The following is an 8,156-nucleotide window of genomic DNA, read 5'->3' as shown; positions in this document are numbered from 1 at the left end:
TATGAAACTTTTTAAACATCCCACATTTCGCAGTTTTTGTATTCACGAGATATGTAACGGTCCCTGAATGCAGCACGAGTGATTTGCGCGTGCGCCGTACTCAGGACCGGTCTCATCTGAGATTATCAACTTTATTTCTGCATAGTCGGCTATCTTCACTGGCAGGCTTGTCACTAGAAAGACATTCATTGAGTCGTGCAGATGTTAATGTTTTATTCCTCTTTATATCGGTACGCTCTCCACCCATCTTGCCAGCCGGGCCACTGATGTTACGGATTATATGGTTTCCCTGTTACTAGATGACCGACTTGCTTGACGTCAGTTGAGTTTGCGCGAAGTGAAAAACTCAACAGTAATCCGCAGCTATCCCGGTGAACTTTGTTTAACTGTATCTACATTATAGCTTAGAGGTGTCGCAGCTTTTGTGAGTCTTATTCCATCATTTGCTGTTACTGGCAGTATGAAAAGACACTAAAGGAAGTCGGTCACCAGTTAAGTGGGAAACCAGTTAATCTAAAACACCGGCTGCCGTGCGTCTCAGTGAGTTCTGATTTAGTTACGTTGCCTCGATTTGTTGTCCATTTATGCGTACCAAAAGTGTCTTTTTAAGATGTTTCTGGTAATCAGAATCAACAGTCACCGTTGAATCCAATACTTGCTAAAGTGGGCTTAGAGGTGTGCAGTACAGTGTGTGTAGATGTAGCGCTGCACACCTCCATCACCCAGAATCACCGCTCTTACAGGCATTGAGCCACATCTTTATCTCTGTTGAATATCTGTTGAATATCTGCTGTCATCTTCTCTTTGGAGAGATCTTCAAGTGAATTGTCTTTTTGGCTCTGAACATCAGTAATCCTGCTGTTTTCCACAGTCTGATGTTATCAGTGTTCAGTCTCACCTTGGTGCTGACTGTGTCCATCACCTCCTCCTGCGGTCCAGAGTCTGTGCTCTCTTCCAGCTTGTGACTCATCAGAATCCTGTGTGATTTCTTCAGGGGTAACGTCAGATATGGCCCGTGGGCACCAGAAGTTCCAGTCCCAGCAGAAAAATGCCAAAAAGCAGGCAGAGATCAAGAAGACCAAAGGCCATGACTAGAAGGCCGCCGCGAAGGCTGCTTTAGTGTTCACGTGCACCGTATGTCGGGTATGTGCTTCAGCCAAAACTCTGAGAATGACCTTAGAAGAGTGATATGATTCACTGGACGATTAATCGTCATTACAGCATGGAGCTGACTCTCTCATCCATCTAAAGCCCTGTTTACACGTCAACATTTCCAAGTGAAAATCCATAACTCTCGTTGTGTTTCGAGTGTCTGTTTAATTGAAAACATTTTGGCAGCAGCACCACAGTCTAGCCAAAAACTCAACTAGGTCAACCTGAACACAGTGTATGAGAGCACCATGGCACTTCTCTGAACCGAATATGCTGATGTTACACCTTTAAATCAGAACATGTGCTTCGAATGTTTTGCACCACCCATGCATCCGTCACGTTGGTGTGGTTGTTAAGCAATGCATCCAAGAGAGGGCAGTGTAATTTAGGGTAGTGTAGTATGGATGAGAAGCAGTATTACCAAATGTTTTTTATAGCTTCTGTGTCCCAGTGCTCGGGTGTGGTTATGTTGTAGATACGCTTGTCTCCATGCGTTTGCTTGTCACACATGAGCGATAATGTGCAACACTGCCCCATGGTCACCAGTGGTGTTTCTCTGTTTGCTACACCCTGGGTATGGTGAGTGAGCAGGCTGCTTTTCACCTCCTGGGATTCATTTGGAGGCCTGTAAACAAACTGATGCGCTGCCTCACATTTCACTGTAACGGTCCAGCCACTTTTTACGTCCGTGAAGCTTTTCTTCCAAAGCGTGACCTTACTAACCTACTCTTTATTCCCCTCTTATCAAGAGATCGTGTGCATGCTTCAGGGCTCCTCCCTCTTGGTTTTACCACCTGCTCAGAGAGCTGACACTCCCTAACTGTAGTTCATCCGTCATACTTCTTCAGCTCTGTATTCAACCAGTATTCCTGTGCTGCGGGGCATTAAATACTCATGATCCTCCCTACCTGCAGGTACTGCTGAGGCTGTGCACACTGGACTGACCACCATGTTTCCCCCACTCACTGGGGAAGGCCGTGCTCTCTCATGTCATACATGCTCCTGGCTGTCTGACTAATGAGCACCTCACCACTCCTCCCTCTGCACACTAAGCTCGTTCATGTACTGATGTTGAATATAAACAAGTCACAAGCTGCAGTGTTGTGGAAGAGTTGGTACATTTTCAGTTTTGTCTCTTGCTTTCTGAATGCTGTGGTGGAAAACGATTTTTTAAGATTTTTGAATCCTCTTTACCTTTTACTGATCTTCATGTCACTCGTGTTGTTATCTGTCTTTTCCATTCCAGACCCAGATGCCTGACCTGAAGACCTTCAAGCAGCACTTTGAAAGCAAACATCCAAAGTCCCCAATGCCCCTGGAGCTGCTGGGCGAGGAGGCGTGACACATTTACTGATGTTTAAGTGAGATTCAGGACATTTTGCAGTTTTTCAGACCAAACTCCTTCAGGCAGCTTCAGTTACGATTAATTGATGTGTGTGTGTGATGCCGGAGTGGCGTTTTTCTGCTGCCCAACTCTTAACTCCTGCTTGCCGGATTTGCCTTTGAAGCTGCTACTGAAGGAAGGCAAAGCAATATGCAGCTCCCTTTTTACTTCAGCCAAAATTGTCTTTGTACCACCTGAATGTATGCAATATTTGCAATATCTATCATTTCAACCATAGCAGCTTGTCCACAGGTCTCCATCACTGATGGAGAACAAGCTTTGAGGATAATGTGATTTAGCTCAGATCTCTGCATCCTAAATGAAACCCTGCATTGACACTAATCAGTGATGCACCAATAATGTGTTGTGAGTGCATCTAGATTGCTTTTAATATGCACTGATTTGTGTTTGTTCGCATTGTAACAGTCCACCAGCATTGATGTTGATATGAACTCACTGCGCTACACGGGTATTTAAATCCAGCCTGGTTTTATCTGAGCTTCTTGTCCACTGTTGGAATTCATCATGAACAATGAGAGACCAGAGAGGGCAGTGCTGGTCTGCTCATCGCACATTCCTCTCCTGACTCGTTCGATGCTTCGTCAGCTGAAGGGTCAGAGTTTGCCCTGGGTGATGTTAATGATAACGTCGATGAGCCATTCCCGTCTCCCTTCCAGTGTCTCATTGTACTAACACCGGTGTAACATGAGCACAGCCGTAGTGTTTGCTGAAGAATTAGTTCACCACTATTGTATTTGGCAGTGTAATCTTGTGCAGATGGTGCAAAAGTGCTTCACCTCCTAGCTTAATTCCCTTTTTTAAAGACTGAATGACATTGTGCTGCAAGCTGACCTCGTATTGTGTTAGTTTCCTATCACAGCGTGCTAACAGGCAGATTTAATTTATAGAGATGAAGTATTTTCAATGATAACCACTGACATTCTATCACTATGCTAACGTCTGGACAGATCGCCAGCCATGATTTTACCTTTGTAATGATCATATCCTTTTCCTCACAATTTCCTGTATAGTCTTTAATAAAGGTCCTACTTTTCTATGAACCATTCCTCGAGTGTGTTTTCTTGACCTTGTTCCTCGTATAGGTAGAAATGTCACTCTTCAGAGCTGACTATGGAAATTAATCAAAGGTCTTTTTACTACATAGCTGGATCGACAACCTTCACATCACATTAAATTCACCTTTGGTAATGTTGCCGGGAAACTCATTTGCTCGCAGGAAGTTGATCCGCGCAAAGCTCATTAGCTCCATCTAGAATCCGATGATCCATATTCAGTGTAAGTGATTGGTACTTCCTCAGTAAATGACAGGTGGAACCTGTTCTATACAAGTCTGACATTTAGACTCTAAGCTTTAGTGCCGAAGCTGTACACGCAGCTGATTATCACCGAAAGCACCAGGAAGATGAGGACTTATCAGGATGGATCACATATCCTCATTCATCTCCGCATTTCTACTCTGCACAGGGAGAACTCGGTTCCACTGATTTAATCTCCCTTCATTAATGAGCAGAGCGGCGTCGTCATGTCGGTTCGTACGCTGCCTGGAGCTTCGAGCCCCGCCCGGACGCTGCTCAGCCACTCTCGATCAAAAAATACTGAAATACTTGAGATGTAGCATGAAGGTATAATTAGTTGACCTGAATGGAATGTTACGTAAACTGACAGATGCCAAGCACATTCTTTATTAGGCACAATCTTAATCTCCGGCTTTCATCCTTCCGGCTGATTTTAATGTATGAGTAATTAACCCTTCTTTCTTTGTACAAATTGGGTGTTAGTTATATGTAATAAAATGTATTGGAAATAAATAAACAGCCCCAAATGCCATATTTTACAATTTCTCCTTTGTGAATACTCTTTCAATTAAATGATTTAAAAGATTTCTGATACGGCCTTGATCACCACTGGTGTATTGTTTGCACTATTTTCTGAAAAACAAAGCTGTAAATATGACTTACAGGCCTATACAGTCACTGGCAGCAGGTATAAGTGCACCACTGACACAGACATGCAGTGGTTTACCGAAGTCTTGAAAGATCTTAAACTTTTCAACATTTGATCAAATTACAACCACAAATGTATTCCTTGGGGATTTTATGTGACAACACAAAACGAAGTAAAAGGAAAATGATACATGGTTTTCTTTTCTTTTTTCCACAAATTAAAAAGTGAAAAGTCTTCCTCAATCTGAATCAATACTTTGCAGAGGCCCCGTTAACAGTAATCAAGTCTTTTGTGGCCTGTCTCTACGACCTCTATACATCCACAGTAACTCAGTCAGACTAGATGGACTTTTGAAGTCATGTCAGAGATTTTCAGTCACATGAAGGTCTTTGCTTCGACCTGACTATGCTAACATGTGAACTTTCTTTGATCTAATCCTTTTCCTTGTAGCTCTGGGTGGATGGGAAGGTAAACCTCTGCCACAAGTCTTTTCTTCCAGACTCTAACAGATTTTCCCCCAAGATTTCCCTGTATTTATCTCCATCGGTCTTCCCATCCTCTGTGCCTGGGACTCCTGAAGAGAAGCATCCCCACAGCATGATGCTGCCTCCACCATGTTTCACAGTGGGGATGCTGCATTCAGGGTGATGTACAGTCCACAGTATTTAGCATGACTGTGTAATCATAGGCTATGTTCTTCAACTTGCATCCATTTGGGTGGATAATATTAAAACTGTAAGGTTTTCAGTGTTGTGTAATTCCTCTTCCGCTGTGCTCTCTATGTATGGCCTCGCACACTCCAGCCTGATGAGGAAGCGAGACGCTCATCTTGTGACTGGAAGGGTAAACAGTGGGGTCGGCGTCTTGTACTACTGGACCAACAGGTTTCATGAACAGCACCACACAATGCTTCCTTTCACCCTCGGGACAAATACCACTTGTTCACAACCCCCACAAGAGACACGGAAGAGCCGGGAGATGAGGGCAGGGAAACGAGAGTTTTTCCTCAATGACCAAGCGATGGCCAAAGCAGCCTCTCAAGGGAATAAATACAGAAAACACAGAGATGTATTCACACATTGTGATTCAGATGGCATCTTTACCCCCCAACCCGAACCAGGGTTTGAATCTGTTCCCAAAATCTGTCTCTGTCCAATCGTTTTCTGTCATTCTATCCCCAAACCTCAAATGGAACAGCAGAAAGTCTCCTCCTCTCAGTCTGGTTCTGCAGGTTTCTCCCTGTTCAAGGGAGTTTTTTTCCCCTTTGGACGTCTTCTCTACTTGCTCATGTAAAGTTGTTGGGCTTTTCTCTGTGACATTTCTCTGTGCATTCAAATAATAAGTGTTGCACTTCAATAGAATAGATTAAAATAGAACAGACACTTGCAGGTTTGGCTCACTGACCCAAGGGGTCATTTGAAGATCCATAAATCAGTTTTACTTTTGATGAACAGTGAAAGCATTGTGACAGACAGACACTTGACCAGGGTTCACTTTAGCTTCTGTCTCTTGTTAACTGAGACTCCTCGCATTCTGGAAAAACAGCATATAGCAGATGGATAGATTCCACTTTTCTAGAGACATTTTCCTCTGCTGGGACTCTTCTTTTTGTGCATACATGGTATGTACAAAGACAAACTCATATCCTTTATGAGTTTGCAGAGCAAATGTCCTGCATGAGTTCAATCAGCCATGTCATTCAGATTTTATAGTGATTAAAGACAAAAATGACGGCTAAAATTGAAAAACCAAGACGGCCTTCGAGTGTGTTTGTCAAGTCAGCCACCATGTCCATATCGAACACAGGAGGAAAACTACTTTGAAACTTCATTGTTTCCCAGATTGGAATCAAAACAGATCAATGAAGAACAAAGAAGATTTGAATGCCCCATGAAGAAGCGCTGAATCTAGTGTCAGGTTAATACTGTTTATTTTAATTTGAAGCACACATTACAGTAACAAGTGAAAAGGTTTCACTGGGAGTTTTTTTTTTTTTTTTCCTCCATTGTCACAGAAGCGAACCTGGGCGTGTCGGCAGGATTTTCACAGTTGAAGTATGCCCCGTCATTCTTGCCTGGGCGTGTGTGAGTGCATGTGCGTTCAAGTTCTCAAGGTGTGGCTGATGGCTCCAGTGAGGACTCACCAAACTGGTTTCACCTCTTGAAGTCGCCCTGCTCAGCCTTAAGACTTTTTCCTTCACTTAAAATGCCACAGATTTGGTAAAACACACCTCTCAGACAACACAAATGTAGACTTTTGCTGGATTTCTTTCACACTGCGGCTTGCACACTGACACAGTAGATAGGATCTGCTCTGTCTTCAAATGGGCTGCAAGCTTGAAATCTTGGCCTAAAGGGAAAACATGTGACAAGGCAAAAAATAGTAGCTGCAGTCTCTCCCTTCAGAAAACCACCAGAATGCAGAGATAGTGAATCCCATTTGATGAGATATACTGAAACTGACTTCAACTCATTCGGCAACCAGGTCTGCTATTTCCTATAATATCCACATCATGATGGCAGTCAAGACAAAAAAATCCTTTCCTGTCTTAGTCACTGGTATAAGAGGCATGTGATATTTCTGCCTCTTCTAGTCTACAGTTAAATTAGTAGGCAAGTGACTATGCAGTCACATTTCTTCCACTTTCATCCAAATGTTTAATAACAAGTTGACGTGAACTGTCGGTGATTAGAAGAATAGTTATTTATCTTGAACTGTTGCACTCCCGGTCCTCAAAGTTTCAGGTCCTCAAAGTTTCAATGTGTCTCTTCAACACACCCGAAAGCAATGAGAGGCTCGTTATCAGGCTTTCTGTGGCGCTTCGTCGTGATTCGTTCTTTAAATTCAGGTGTGCTTGAACAGTGAAACTATGCAGGACCTCCAGGAACACCAGGAGAGCATGAATCCATCTTCTAGATAGATTTGTCAATTCTAGGAGTTCCAGTAGCTTTAATTCAAGCAGTCTCACAATAAAAACAATAAAGAATGAGCATTTAAAAGATTTTTAAATCAATTGCAGCTGATCCATTGATCTAATGAGACAACCTGGACTAAATGGGTGCAATCAGTTCTAATTGGGCATCAGTCAAAACAACTGATCCATTGATTGATTGATTCTTCCTGTTAAAGGGGAGTTTTTCCTTTCCACAGTTGCTTATGCTTGCTCATGTGGATTTGTTGGGTTTGCTCTGTAAAAGTGTCTGCAAATGACTATGTTGTAATTGGCACTTCATAAATAAAGCTGAATTGAATTGAATTGAATTGAATTGAATTGAATTGAATTGAATTGAATTGAATTGATTTGAATTGAATTGAATTGAATTAAAAACACCCACTGACTATAGTTTATTAAAATCATAAATAAGGAGGAGCAGTGTTCTCGATTAGAGGGTTGGTTGTGAATGTGTATAGGGATAGGGAGGGACAACATCTTTACAACTTGTGAAAAGAAGCTGTTCTGCATCTTGCTCGTCCAGCAGTTCTTGCCAGACCGTAGAAGGGGAACAGGCCCTGAGAAGGGTGGAGGGGGTCCTTGGTGATGGAGGTTGCTCTGCGTATGCAGCGCTGTTGGTATATCTTCTCCAGAGACAGCGCATATTGCTTCTTTATCCTGTTCATGGTAGCGGAACACTCGAGCCAGTCACAGTTTGCTGTG

At 42.9% G+C, this 8,156-nt stretch overlaps 1 pseudogene; it reads left to right on the top strand.

The window, feature by feature from the left end:
• The first annotated feature begins 999 nt into the window (after positions 1-999).
• Positions 1,000-3,498, top strand: LOC115396550 (zinc finger protein 706-like; annotated as a pseudogene).
• Positions 3,499-8,156: the final 4,658 nt, after the last annotated feature.

Source organism: Salarias fasciatus, chromosome 11 (assembly GCF_902148845.1).
Source record: "Salarias fasciatus chromosome 11, fSalaFa1.1, whole genome shotgun sequence".
NCBI lineage: Eukaryota > Metazoa > Chordata > Actinopteri > Blenniiformes > Blenniidae > Salarias > Salarias fasciatus.
This window is presented reverse-complemented; position numbering and strand designations above follow the sequence as displayed.